Below are 14,233 nucleotides of genomic sequence, written 5' to 3'. Positions count from 1 at the left end.
CAAAGGGCAGCGCTGCTCTCACGACACCAACTCCTGCTGCTGACTGCCAAAGCCCCGGTTTTGAAACGGGGTGAGCACCTTTACCATCTCTGATGCTGTAACGTGGGCAAATCCCCAGCCTTAAACGAGAGCCAGATAACAAGCTAGGTCTTCAACACTGACGTGTTTGTGTACAAACCACGGTACCCTGCCTTCCTCGCCATGCACCGCTGCCTCCCCTGGCCTGTGCACGCAGCACAGCCGGACCCTTCTGCTGAGGTCACTGCCAGCTGTGGGCACAGGAGGACAGGCACAACGTGGCAGCTCCCAGCCTGGCTCCTTCTGAAGCCACATGGCTTCAGAAAGAAGCCAAAGGAGGATGGAGAAGCAGCCACAGCGCACCCACAGCAGGTCAGGTATGTTAAGACCTGACTGCAAATACGGAGCCCATTAAGCAGCGCCTGCTCAGTAAGGCTTGGCCTAGCGATCCATTTACAAAGGACTCAGCGTGCCAAAAGCATCCACATGTCAAATCTCTGTGCTGTGAAACTTGGCCTACAGACTTGAATTCATCCAGGCTCTTCGTGCGAGAAAAGATAACCTGGTCCAGCCATTGACCCTTCAGCTGCGCAAAGGAAATGACTCCTTTCCAACATTCACAACTCTTACTGTTTAAAAGAAGAATCTGGAAAAAAAGTTCAGGAAGTCAAACTTCAGAAATGCAGCCATATATAAACATTGATTCTTTTCCCCTGTAATTGATTTCCATGCACTGGAACACTGGCAGAATAAATGCAGAAACATATGTAAACAACTCATTAACATCACATGACCTTAGAGTTTGCAAAAAAGAAAAAGGAAAAAAAAAAAGAGGACAGAACAAATTAATGAAACACATATTTTCTAGATGCTTGGGGTGGATTTGTAAGGGAATTACACAGCTACAGTCAGTTAAGGAGTTATAAACTATGCTTCAATCACACATCCTACCTTCCTCCCACACACCACAAGAAAACAGAGTGGGGAGTAAAGAGAGAAGGTAGAGTCATTGGAAGATGAAAATATTGCTTCATTCAGGCACTGAAGAGCAGCTAGCCTTGCCCGAGGCACGTTAACCTCAAATCATTCACTGCTGTTTATTCTACAGGGCACTAGCTGCTCGTGCTTAGCCCACACAGTTGGAGATAACAGCTTTATCGGAGCTGGAAAAGAACAAAGATGCACGAAATGCAGATTCTCTCTCTAACAATCCTGTCCTCCTGCAGCTCCCTCTGCCAGGATCCCAGCACACACAGGCTGGAGGAACGGCTGCCACTGGAGGAAGCCGGCAGTTTCCACACACATCACGCCACAATGTGGGAATTCAGGAAACGACACAAGAAAGGGGCTCCTAATAACTGTTCCAGAGCACTCAGGCCAATTTATGCAATCACACAAAGGTCACAGTCAATGTTAAAAAGCACAAAAGAAAGTGTCACAGCAGCAGCTATTTCGAAGTAGGAAAGTCAATCTCAAGCTTACAAAGCACTTGGATGAGATGGAATTGCTCCACCTACAATTTTTTAAGAGGTTGTCCTTCGCATTCTTCAGAATTCCTCCATCTTAAAGTTCCTCCCTCCAGGAATCTCTGCTGCTCTGTGTCCTTTGTCCACAGCAGCTGGAGCTCAGGAAGCTGTTCGCATTATCCTTCGCCTACAGGCAGGAATCCCCACCCGATCCCACATCCATCCAGCACGGCGAGAGGAGTGCAAATTAATTTCTGTTCATCCCTGGTCCTGCGCCAATTTCACAGTGCTTTTCTTCTGGTATGTAAAAAATAAACCCTTAACAACACTGAGAAGTGCCAGGGAGCTGCTGGATCAGACAGGGCATTCCCTCCACCACCAAGGCTGGGAATTCTGTGTCCAATCTGCAAATTCATTGTTGAGTGAAATAATGGCCCTACATTAAATTCATGTTTGCATTAGGTGCAAAGCCAGTTCTCATTCACTGTCAGGGGGCAACGACAGATAAGCATTCATGCACCACCACCAGAATCAACCACTGTAAGACAAAGTTTATGGAAATGCCAGAAAAACTCTACTTTTCAAAACACAAGAACAGGAAGAGTTACTACGTGCTCCTCTGCCCTTCCCTCTAAGCTCTTAATTACAGAATCATAGAACAGTGGAGGCAAGAAGGCATCTCTGGAGATTACCCATCCCAACCCCTTACTCAAGAAGGATCCCCTGGCACACAGCCCAGGGTTGTGTCCAAGTGGCTTTTGAGGAACTCCAGGGCAGAATTCCTCTATCTGGTGAAACTTGGCCTCTTTTCGTGGAGCGTTTTGGAAGCAGGTGTGTAACCGGAAGAATGCTGAACATCAGCTAGCTACATCAGAAACAAATGAAGTGTTCAGCTTTGCTCTACCTGCATTCGCAGCCCAGTCCTCTACACTGTATCAGCTTGACAAAATAAGGGCTTCAATATCAGTCTGGACAAAGGGATTTCCTTACATGATCCTTATTCTCCTGCAGTACAGCCTGGAAGCCTTTAATGTCTATCACACGCTAAGATCCTTGATGTATGAAAGCTGACCATCTCCCTTGCCTCTTAAGGCTTTTTTTTATTATGATTTTCTAAAGAGATCTCTCCTTAAATTCTGATGAAATGAATTAAGAAATTCCCTAAACTTCCAAAGGATTTGGATCCGAGTGCCGTGCATGAATCAGACAAAGAGGCCCCAAACTTCTACACAGTCTTTGTTTGCTCTCGATGGCTAAAGAATGTATGAAGTCACATGAGAGAGAGATGTACAGCAGGTTCTGCACAAAAACATTTAATAATCCTGATATGGCCAAAACGATTATGAGGGGAAAAACATGCCTGATTTAACACCAAAAATCCTAACCACTTTCACATCTCCAGGACTAATAATGGTGCCAACAATTATCAATATATATCTTGTGTCTCCCACAGAAACAAGGGAGGGAGGCAGCATCCCTTTTTGATTTCAAGTTTTGCAATTCATTTTTGATACTGCCATCAGAATCAGACTGAGACGTGGAAGAGGCCCAACTAAAAGTAACCTTTGGCTGGGAGAAATCTCTCGTTGCCTTGGGAGGTCCTAAAATTGGTCTGAGTGATACAGTGAGCACCGCAAAGATGCTAGAGTTCTGCTGTCTGCAGGAACGGGGCTACCTTCTTCCACTAGGCAGAAGCTGTGCTGAACAGAAAACAGATTACTTTCAATGAAAAATAAAGAGGAGGAATAAAAGGAGAGAGAATGCTATGTATAAAAAAGAGCCAATGCATTAGAGCAAAACAAAATTCTATTAAATAATTGCTTCAAAAAGTGGCAACTACAGTTTTTCTGCGTATAGTGCTCTTCTGAAAGCAGTCTTCCTCCTTTAGTGAGCTACAGAAAGATTCATAATTAGAGGCGGCAGCAAGATATCAAGTAACATCAATCAATAAAGAACACAGTTCATTAACATTTTATGTTAAAAAAACCTAAAAATAGAATTACAGAACAAAATCTGATTTGATTTTACACTATTTCAGAAGCTTCTGCAGCATTCTGGAAGAGCACCAGCACTCTCTGCTGGTCATCTTTGTTCAATAGTTATCTAGAGGAGAAATGAGGCAAGAAAATGCATTGTTTTTTAATGTGAAATGCCATTTTTGCAGTAAGAGGATGATTAATTAGATCCCTACCAACTGAGCAAACAGCAACTAAGAGCTAGTTATGTTTCTGGAAACAATACAGTCATTACTAAGAAGTGTATTTACTACAGTCAATCATCGTTTGCTGGAATAAATTTCACTGTTGCAAATAAACATCTGATGTTTAATGCTTCGCTTTGCAGAATGCACTTTGCTGAGCTGCAGCACAAAGACAAGTTGGTGTGAGAAGTTGCCAGGATGCCAGATTCCTTCCTTGGCTCCTTCCTGACTTTCCATCAATTTCAGAGCTATGCCAAGAAAAACAGCTCTTCTTAAAGAAGCCCAGTGCAGCACCGGCATCTTCCCCTGAAGCTACCACGCTTCAACCCAAGCAAACCTGCTCTGAGCCCGTCCTTGTTACACCCCTCCCCAGGAAGATTTCTCTCCCTCTCCCCACACACATCCACACGTTACCTGCACCTCGTGGGCTCCCTCACTGCATCCATGCCAAAGACTGCACGGGGCAAACATGTTGACAGCAAAACAAAATAATAAAAGCAAAGCCAAGTACCTAAGTGACAGCTGTCCCAGTTTCCAAACTATGTACAGATCAGGCATCAGCAAGAAGGGTTAAGACTGGCAAATTGAATCCATGTGCAGCTCATGAAAGTGTGGGAAACAAAAGAGACAATGTGAGTTAAGGACAGAGTATTCATTAGCAAAGGGCTCAAGTTTCTTGGCTTTTGCTGCCCTGCTTCCCGATGGCTATTTTTTTCAAGGTAGCTTTTTGTTCTTCAGTTTTGTGGAAAGACATTATACTCAAACTAACAAACTAAGGCTCAGTACATGTGGAACTGCTTACAGTAATTTGTCTTTTTAACTCCTGGGGACACGAAAGCAACGTCAGAGATAGTTTTCTGCTGGGCTACGGTGGGCTTTGGGTCAGAGCTTTGTATGACATAGCTGATCCAAAGACCCCACACTCCTCTACAAATACTCATTTACGCTGTGGTATTAAATAGGGAAATCTGATCTGGAGAAAGAGGTCTCAGTAACTCAGAGCAGAGCCTGGGGCACAAGCCTATCCACAGCCCAGTGAGTGATGGAGGAGCACAAGAGGCATCAGCGAGTACCCATGGTACGTCTGCAGCCATCCACCGCTTGGGAGACACTGAGAGCAAGCACGCCAACCTTCTGGTGCCAGGGCTTCAGGAGCAGCTCCATCTCACGTAGGACATAAATGTGGTAACATCAGGATCTCTTACTGAGGTCCCTACAGATCAGAAGAGTATTGAAAATTGAGCCTCAAAGTCCATCCTTTGGGTCCCCAACAAAGCAGAATTCAAGTAATTCTTACAGGGGAGTCGATTTGCTGGCAGAGTTCTGGAAAAAGCAGTTGAAATAGTATGCTGGAAATTGAAACTAAGGTTCTATTTCACTGTTTGAGGCAACAGATATCTATCTACCAAGTTCAGCAAGATGTGCTGCATTTTCCTTTGACTATTTTACTTTTTGAAGTAAAAAGTAAGAAAAAGGGTTCCCAAATTAGAGCAACAGCTGAGAGCCCTAAAAAGAACAAACAAGGTGGGAAAGTAGGTAATTTTAACACAATTGCAAGTCAAAGTCAGAAATAATTGTTCTAATGCATTCTGTTCCTGACAAATCTGAGCTTCAGAAGTGCTTTGCATCCACTGAGAGTCCTAAGGAACTTTGAAAGCGTTTAGGGATCACCTGGCAGAGCAGGGCCAGCAGCAGCAGCCAATGCCAAGCAGAACATTCTAAAACACTGTGTGAGGAACAGATTCCTGCCTAAGGCGTCAGAGCAAGTTTCCCATCGTGCAAAATGGCTAAAGGTTTCAGACCTCAAGTTTTCTACTTGTTAAGTTAGTATTTTGAATATGACAGGACTCAGCAGGAGACCATTGATCTACATTAAATGAGAAGATGCTAAAAGCCCCAAGAACTTGAGTAACTGTAGGAAATTAACATGCTTTTTTTTTTTTCTTTTTTAATATTAACCATACAGCCAGACTACTCTTAAACATTCTCTTTCCACATTCATATCCACACCTTTGCTTTGTAACATTCAAATTCTGTATTCAGCTCTGTCCCTTGATCATTAATGCAGACTCCTAAGCTTCAGACTTCAAAGAAACGCACGCGTAAGAGTCACAGGCACAGGACTGGAACAGCGTCAAAGCCTCCCTGTGCAGGAACCTCCATCTTCTGTTTGACTTCACTGTACAAATACTTCGTTCTATCAAGACTGGGAAATTCAATGATTTAAGTGGGGCTTCCCACAGATTAAGTTAATAAGGGAATCCAACAGTGCCTCATCTCCTTCCGCCTTCCAAACACTGGTAAATGAAAGGAAATAGGAATGTCTCCTGGGGTAAGAGAAAGACGTGAGCTCTCTACAAATGTGCAAGGGAAGAAACCAAAGGCTTCTTTGTGTGTATATATACTTTTCCAGGACTCCTCTCCCCTCGCTTCTCCCATAAGTGGCACCAAGTTTTTCTAAGAATGTTATCACATGCAAAGGCAAAGCCTTGTCTGCGCAGCACTGCAATTGGCACCCACAACTGTGCTGGTTTAGTCTTCTTCCTACATCCTTCTAGACCTGCTCTTCCAAGGTTTTGTGTCGGCCATCTGCCCCATACACTGTTTCTAATGTTATACTTTTTCCTCCTTTGACCCTTCCCCCTTTCTCCTGCTCTCATCCTCCCTCTCTGCAGCTCCCAGTGCTCACATGCCCCACTGCCTTACTGCTCTGGGTGCCCTCTTGCCACGTGCACTGCATGTTCAGTGTTGCCAGTGCTTCCCAGAGCTCCAGCCATCCCTTACTATTCTGAGCTCCATGCATATAAAACAATCACAGTTTAACACAACACATTTGGGTTTGACAAACGAAGAAATTACGGCACAGATAGATCAAAATCAGACCTCTCCTAAGCCCTAGGGGACTCAGTTAATGTAACTTGCAGTCAGCACCCCTTTGAGTTTGAAAATTACACCTACATCTCCTGGCTGAGACTAAACCTCTGTACGAGGCAATCTAAAAGGAGTCTGGCAGCTTTAGGTTTGTTCGTAGCTGCTTGTGTATTCCCAACTTTCAAGGAAATTACCCAACACCAAACTAACACAGGTGTGGTTTCTTTAGTGGTAGGAAAGCTGATATAGCTCTTCAGATTCTGCCATTTTCACCTACAAGACAGTCTGCTCTCTCTCTGAATTAAGTCACATGTTACAACAGGATAGTGTGAGAAGCTGTTATAGATGCATTTCAAATGTCTTACAATGCCCCACAAAACAGACTAAAGTGACAGTACTGATGGCAAAATGTATTATGACTTACGGACAAGGTGAACTAGAAAGTCAAACTCAGAAATTTCTCTGCTAATGAGAACACTGCAATTAGGTCATCACTGAATGCTGTGTAACCAGGAATCAGAGCACAAATATTGCCACAGAATAATTAATATATGTGACAGCAGGTTCTAGGAATGAGAACAGGAATTTCATCCACACAGCCCTACTGTTGAATTATACAGATAAAGAGCAGACCTGAGATAGTCAGCTTCCAGAGGAGGCACGCAGGTAAAACACAGAGATCCAGTTTAGTACAAGCAATCTAGAGCCTAAACTCCCAGACATGAAAGTTCACATCCAACTTTAATGAAGATAGCATTCAGAGTGAGTTTTGGGGTCATAATTCTATTTAGGTCACGTATGAACTTGATTCAGGACAGAACTTTCTTTAACTATCTTCTGGACTCCAGTTTGAGCAGCATTTCTGATTTTCAGTAATTATTTCTCTTGTGCTAAAAAAACTACATTAGTTCCACCTCCAACTTTACTCAGTTCAGACTGCGGGTTTCAGTAGCTCTCTAAACATTAGACTCTTATTCAAACCAGAATGCTTTTTGTCACAGACACCCTGACCCTCTCCCTCTCTGGGGTCCTGCACAGGCACCTGGCAGTACCTGCTGCTGGGGCACACAGGTCAGGAGGGCAAAGAGCTGCAGGCTAATGGGACTCTGCTCTGATCAGAGAGGTTAGGTTACAAGGCCATGCCTTTGAAGACTGGCTTCTTCAGTGTGGCCCTCTGGTTTACAACTGGGATTTCTTTTAATTAGATTGTATTATTAATTATTTATGACCTATATTATCTGCTGCCCAAAGCCAAAAGATATCAGCCTTAATGAGGATAATTGGAATAGTTACTTTTTTTTTTCCTTTACCTCTTTTGTAAAGCACCTTGGGCCTTACTGATTAGAGGTGCTAGGACAGGATTAGATGTTTAATGAAAAACTATTATTAAAACGTGGAATAAGAATGAGGACTGAATTAAAATAGAATTTTCTATTTTCTATTGCATTAGGGATGAGCAGAGGATCATTTATTAGAGGTGACACAGAAACTTTTAACCTCAAAATCAAATGGGCATCTTCTTTATGCTCCTCACGGTGGAGGACTCCAGGCAAGGATGCCAAGGGCCAGAGCCTGGGACCAGATGTTGTGAGATGTGAAAACAGCCCCCAGGCACCTGTGCCATGGAAACACTGGGTATCCTGGCACCCACTGGTAGTTCCACTGGATTCTGGCTACCTACAACATCAAGCAAAAGCAACAGCTGCCAGGTTCCTGCACGACTACAGATTCAGCCTTCCGGCCTTCCACTCTCTCAAAAAGATATTTTGGAATTAGCACAGATGGGACTTGTGGCTCTGCTCCCACCATATGGCGAGTCTCACTGAGGATATTTATACGCCTACCTTAAGCAGCCTGCCTATAAAGGCCCAATCTTTCTACCTGAGGCAGCACAGGGATGGCTGAACCCAGACTTCAGGGGGCTGCTGGAGCCTTGCATCTCTAAGGAGCAGGGATGCAGATACACAGCTTCCAACACTTCTGGGATCATCAGCCACAGACTGACGTTTTCTTCTCTCGGGGCCAAAGTCAGAGGGTTTTGAGTCCTTTCTGCTTAATTTGGAATTCAGGCAGAGGCGGACCAGCAGGTGCTGTGGACCAGCAGGAATGGGAGAGGTGGGCCAGGAGGCACTGGGGCCACAGGGCTCCTCTATGGGACTGCAGGAGCAAAGCGTCCCCTGGCACTACAGAGAACAGACATGGGAAGGACCAGGACAGCTCTGTTCTCCCCTTCACACACACACACACACACCCCTCTGATCCCAAAGCAGGTACTCACAGCAAACCCTCATAGCCTTCTCCGCTCCTCGAAGCTTTCCCAGGAGTCTTCCTCGGGACTCGCAACGTCGGGCTGAGCCCAGTCTCCGCCTCCCTCCCCGGGGCAGCGGAGAGCCGCGGCAGCCCGCGGGGCCCGAGGCGGGGCGGAGCGGCAGCCGTGCCCTCAGGCCGGGCGCGGGGCGGCGGGCAGCCCCTGAGGGAGGGCCGCGGCCGCGAGGCGGGAGCCGGCGCCGCGTTCCCCTCTCTCTCCCCCCAGCGGCCCTTCTGCCTGTGGAGCCCCGCGCCGCTCCTCCGCACCTGCCCGAGCCCGGCATCCCGGCGGGCGGGGCGGCCGCGGCCCCTCCGAGGCGCGGAGAACCGGCCTCACCGCGGCGGCCCGCGCCTCCCTTCGCTCTCTCCCTTCCCGCTCCTTACCCGGCGGGCGCCTGCCCCGGCGGCCGCCCGCTCATCCATCCTGCCGCTTTCCCCGCCGAGGCGACAAAGCCGGCATGGCAACGGGAGGCGCCGCGCGGCTCTGGGAGGCGCCTTCCCCAGGTCGGGTGGTTAACTTTCACCGGGCGGCGGCGGCGGCGCCCGACATCCCCCGCTGGGCCGGGCCCTGCAGTGGCTGCCGGGAGGCGTAGTCCGTCCGCCCCGCCTCGGCGCTGCGGGCACCCGGCCGGCACAGCGATGCCTGCTGGACGCCTTCGGGCGGCGGCTTTTCGGCGAGCGGAGGGACGGTGGGTCTGCGTGGGACTTGGCGGGGCTAAAAGCTGAGAAGTCCTCCTCAAAACGCCGAAGGAGCCGTCGTTACCGCGGATAACGCGGTGAGGAACGCCAAGGAGAGCGCGCAGGGAGAACAAAAGGACCCAGGGCTCACCCTTACCTCCAAGGTGAGTGGGGTGGCCGGGCTCACAAAATGGCTGCTGCCCCACTGGAGGCCCGTCACAGAACTGCAAGGGTTGGAAGGGACCTCGGGGCACCGTCGGATCCAACCCCCTGCTAGAGCAGGTTCCCCGCAGTGATAGTGTGCTTCCATTGACTTGATTCCCTCACCTGAGATCTTCATAAACAGCGGTGAGATGCCCTCTCACCATTCTCTTCTCTGAACAGCTCCAGGTCTCTCAGCCTTTCCTGGTAAAGGAGATGCTCCAGGCCTCTCTTCATCTTTGTGGCTCTCCGCTGGACTCGCGCAATGATCTTTGCCTTTTATGAACTGGACACGGTGCTCCAGATGTGGCCTTACCAAGGCAGAGCAGTGGGAGGAAATGCTTCCCACATCCTGCTGGCTGTGCTCTTTTCAATACACCCAGGATATCATTGGCATTCTTGGCCACCAGGCCACACTGCTGGCCCATGGCCACCCTGTTATCCGCCAGCACACCCATATCCTTCTCTGCAGAGCTTCTTTGCAGCAGATCAGCCTCTATAACCTGTACTGATGCATGCAGTTATTCCTCCTCAGCTGTAGGACTCTGGGCTTGCCCTTGTTCCTCTATGCCCAGTCCAGATCTTGCTGAATGTCAGCATAGCCTTCTAGTGTGTCAGGCACTCCTCTCAGCTTCATATCCTTGTTGGAAAGGCTCAAGTTTTGATGGTTGTGTGGTTATAAGGGTACCTTTGCTACAGCTGACCTCTGGCCAGCCAGGCCTCCAGCCATTACAGAGCTTCTGCCCCGCTCTGCCAAATGAAGGCTGACGTCCCCTCCTGTTACCTCGAGTCACCAGTGCTATGACCCTAGGTTTCATTACTGGCAAATGCTATCAATTACACTTTTTTTTGTCTACACAGAAACACTTTCTCTACCTCCTGCTATTTACAGCAGATTTTACATGATACATAGAGACATCAATAAGAAAGTGCATGTTTTTGTGCTTATTATTTTACCGCCAACTGCAAATTGCACACTGCAAATTTGCAAATTGCAATCACATTGCAAGCTTTCTGCAACCACTTTATCTTATAACCTCTCTTCTGTTTCTACTCAGCAGCCTTACCCCAAAAACCATTCTCAAAAGTACTGGACACCTAAAAGCACAACTGTTGGAGATGTGTATCTAGAAAAATTGTCTCAGATCATAGAACCATTATGTTTAGAAAAGACCTCTGAGATCATCCAGTCCAACCATCTACCTACCACTAATACTGGCTGCTACTGTGTCCCTCAGTACCACATCTACACGTTTCTTGAACACCTTCAGGGACACTGACTCAACCACCTCCCTGGGCAGCCTGTTCAATGCATCACTACTCTTTCTGAGAAGCTGTTTATCGTAATATCCAACCTGAACCTCCCCTGGCACAACTTAAAGCCATTCCCTCTTGTCCTACTGCTATTACCTGGGAGAAGAGGGCAACCTCCACCCCACCACACCTCCTTTGGGGTCATTCTAGAGAGTGATAAGGTCTGCCCTGAGCCTTCTCCAGATTGAACAATCCAAGTTCCCTCAACCAGTCCCCGTAAGACCTGTGCTCCAGAGGCTTTGAGGCCTCTGTTGTATTGTGGGGCCCAAAACTGAGGACATTACTCAAGGGAGGGCTGAGTCAGGACAAGCACCTTCCTGGTTCTGCTGAGTACACTGTTTCTGTATGAGTTAGGTACACAAACAAAAATAATCTAGAGAGAACAGTGTGATTCAAGAGGGTGAAAAACAGAGTAATGGAAGCACTTCTGGATACCTCGAAAACATTTTACCACTGCAATAGTTAATTACTAAAAAATGCTACAGGCAAAGGTTAAATATCTGGAAATTGTTGTTAATCAGCTGCTGGTCAAGTGCACTGCTCCTGCAGTCTTGTGCAAGGACATTTCATCCCCTTTGCTTTGACATCTGAAAAACTAAGCATCTATCTAGTTTTGCTGTTGGTTTGTTCTGACACATGGACCTGAGAGTGGTAGTAATTAGAATAAGACATGGAAACAAACAAACAAAACATTCTAAGATATGAGTAGCAAGCATCCAAAGTCAGTGCAAAAATATTTTTAAGTGCATACATTTGTGTTCATGGTACATTACAACTCCTTGCCATATTTGATTACAGATGCTTGCTTTTGATGAAGAGGAGGAAGAAAAAAGAGGAGGTAGCGACCACACATTGACCTTTCACTGTGAATACCAAAGGAGATATGGAGGGTAAGTCTTGTTTTTTCTCCATGGGGAGTCAGCAACACAGGGTTCCAAGAGTGAGACTAAAATGAGCCGTGCTCTAACAAGGCCTTGTTTGCCAGAGTCAGACAAGAATGGACCGTTATAAAACATGGTGGAATATTTGTTATTGTAGTACTGGATTTCCAAAATCCATAGTCTTTTTGTGGCTGACAAGCTCACTCTTTTCTTTGCCTCGTTACTGCAGCTGTCGGAGGTCTGCACCCCTGCCTGGAAAACATGAGCAGCAGCTAGAAAGCAATCCTAGCAAAAATCTGCATCATTCATGCGTAATCAGATAATGCTTGGGAGATTTACAAAGGAGGGAGGAGGTAGAGAAAACTCACAGTGCTGCAATCATTTACATTATTTCTAGTTGCTTTGCAAGTGTCACTTTTAGGATTAAAATGCATTAAGTATAATTTTCATATAGAACTTTGTACGTGCTTTAGCTCAGTTGGGTTCTAATTTGCATCCTGTGGTGACCAAGTAACATTTGGCAAATAGACCATGTCTGTTTATAACACATACCTCCATTTTGTCTTGGTAGTACTGTATACATATTTACTTTAACTTGAAAGCATACTCTGTATTGCAGCTCACTGCTTACCTCAAAGATTCTCTCCACAGCTCATTCTGGATGCTTTGTTCAGCTCAGGCCACACCTAACACCCAGGATGGCAGTGCGATACTACTGCAGGGAAGCCACTAGGTGTAGGAGCAGACAATCACTGCTTTACACGTTTCTGTTCAGTGATCCAGGAGGAAGATACACAGCCAGCTCATTTGAAGCACTGCATTCTTGTAGTTCATAGGACTGTAGAACAGCCTGGGTTGAAAAGGACCACAGTGATCATCCAGTTTCAACCCCCTGCTATGTACAGGGTCACCAACCAGCAGACCAGGCAGCCCAGAGCCACATCCAGCCTGGCCTTGAATGCCTCCAGGGATGGGGCATCCAGAATCTCCTTGGGCAACCTGTTCCAGTGTGTCATCACCCTCTGTGTGGAAAACTTCCTTCTAATATCTAACCTAAATCTCCCCTGTCTTAGTTCAAAACCATTCCCCCTTGTTCTGTCACTATCCACCTTTTAAGCAGACATTCCCCCTCCTGTTTATGTGCTCCTTTCAAGTACTGGAAGGCCATAATGAGGTCTCACTGGAACCTTTTCTTCTCCAAGCTAAACAATCCCAATTCCCTCAACCTTTCCTCATAAGGAGAGGTGCTCCAGCTCTCTGATCATTTTAGTGGCCATCCTCTGGACCCGATCCAAGAGCTCCACATCCTTCCTGTATGCAGTACACCAGGTGGGGCCTCACAACAGCTGAGCAGGGACAATCACCTCCCCTTCCCTACTGGCCACCCCTTTTCCAGTGCAGCCCAGAACACAGTTGGCCTTCTGGGCTGCACATGCACACTGCTGGCTCATGTCCAGCTTCTCATCTATCAGGCCCTCCAAGTCCTTCTCCACAGGGCTGCTCTCAAGGAGATCTTCGCCCAGTTTGTATAAAGACCTGTGATTGCCCAGACCCAAGTGCAGCACCCTGCACTTGGCCTTATGACTGCTGACTGAATCCAAAACACTTTTGAGTGTTTGTAGCCAGTCTGATTTTGGTATATTGCTAGGTTTCATTCAGGGCCACCTCATGCTAACCCTAACCCTGTAGCAAGCACAGGAGCCAACCTAGACCAGCCAAGATCAGAATCCCAACTTTATACATTTGCACCATGTTGGTGCTCCTCCCCTGACAATGCTTGTAGTTCTGCAGCATGCTTCATCTGTAAACACAAGCCTGATTATCCAAACTATTTTACTATGCTTGTTTTACCACTTCTAGTGGTTGACTTTACATCAACAAGAGTATTGCTGTTCTGTTTGCATACGAAAGGGGGAAGGTAAAAATCTTGAGTTCTTACCTGTCTTCAGACGTTCCAAAATATTTAGGTTAGAGACATCAGCTGTCCAGCTCTATGCAGCCATTTCTCTCTACAAGAACCACATTTTAAGATTTGCCCATTTTTCACTACTCCTGCTATTTAAAATTTCATCTTCTCTCTTACTTGATGACGTGAAAGCTTTGATGTAACAGTAGATGTTTAATAACTTCCTTACCAACAAAGTTCACATTCATGATGACTGGATGCTTACAGATCCATGGGGTAAAATAAATACTTTACTAACATTATATTTAGTGCAAGGAGAAAGATCTGACTCCTGTTGTAGAATAAGGGTATTTTTAACGTAAAATCTGAAAGAAAGACTACATACCAGCTG

General features: G+C 46.5%; 1 protein-coding gene across 3 annotated transcripts in view; it reads right to left on the bottom strand.

The window, feature by feature from the left end:
- AMOT (angiomotin) overlaps positions 1 to 9,383 on the bottom strand; it is a 61,106-nt gene extending 51,723 nt beyond the window's left edge. The window contains exon 1 of one of the 3 annotated variants that reach the window (XM_048960084.1): positions 9,247 to 9,383. The gene's annotated coding sequence lies outside the window, so the exon portion shown is untranslated. Of the gene's footprint in view, positions 1 to 4,195; positions 4,859 to 8,833; positions 8,854 to 9,246 lie in introns of those variants that run through there. The other 2 variants (XM_048960087.1, XM_048960086.1) reach the window with 2 other exon arrangements.
- Between the last annotated feature and the right edge of the window lie 4,850 nt (positions 9,384 to 14,233).

This window comes from Lagopus muta, chromosome 13 (assembly GCF_023343835.1).
Source record: "Lagopus muta isolate bLagMut1 chromosome 13, bLagMut1 primary, whole genome shotgun sequence".
NCBI classification, from domain to species: Eukaryota; Metazoa; Chordata; class Aves; order Galliformes; family Phasianidae; genus Lagopus; species Lagopus muta.
This window is presented reverse-complemented; position numbering and strand designations above follow the sequence as displayed.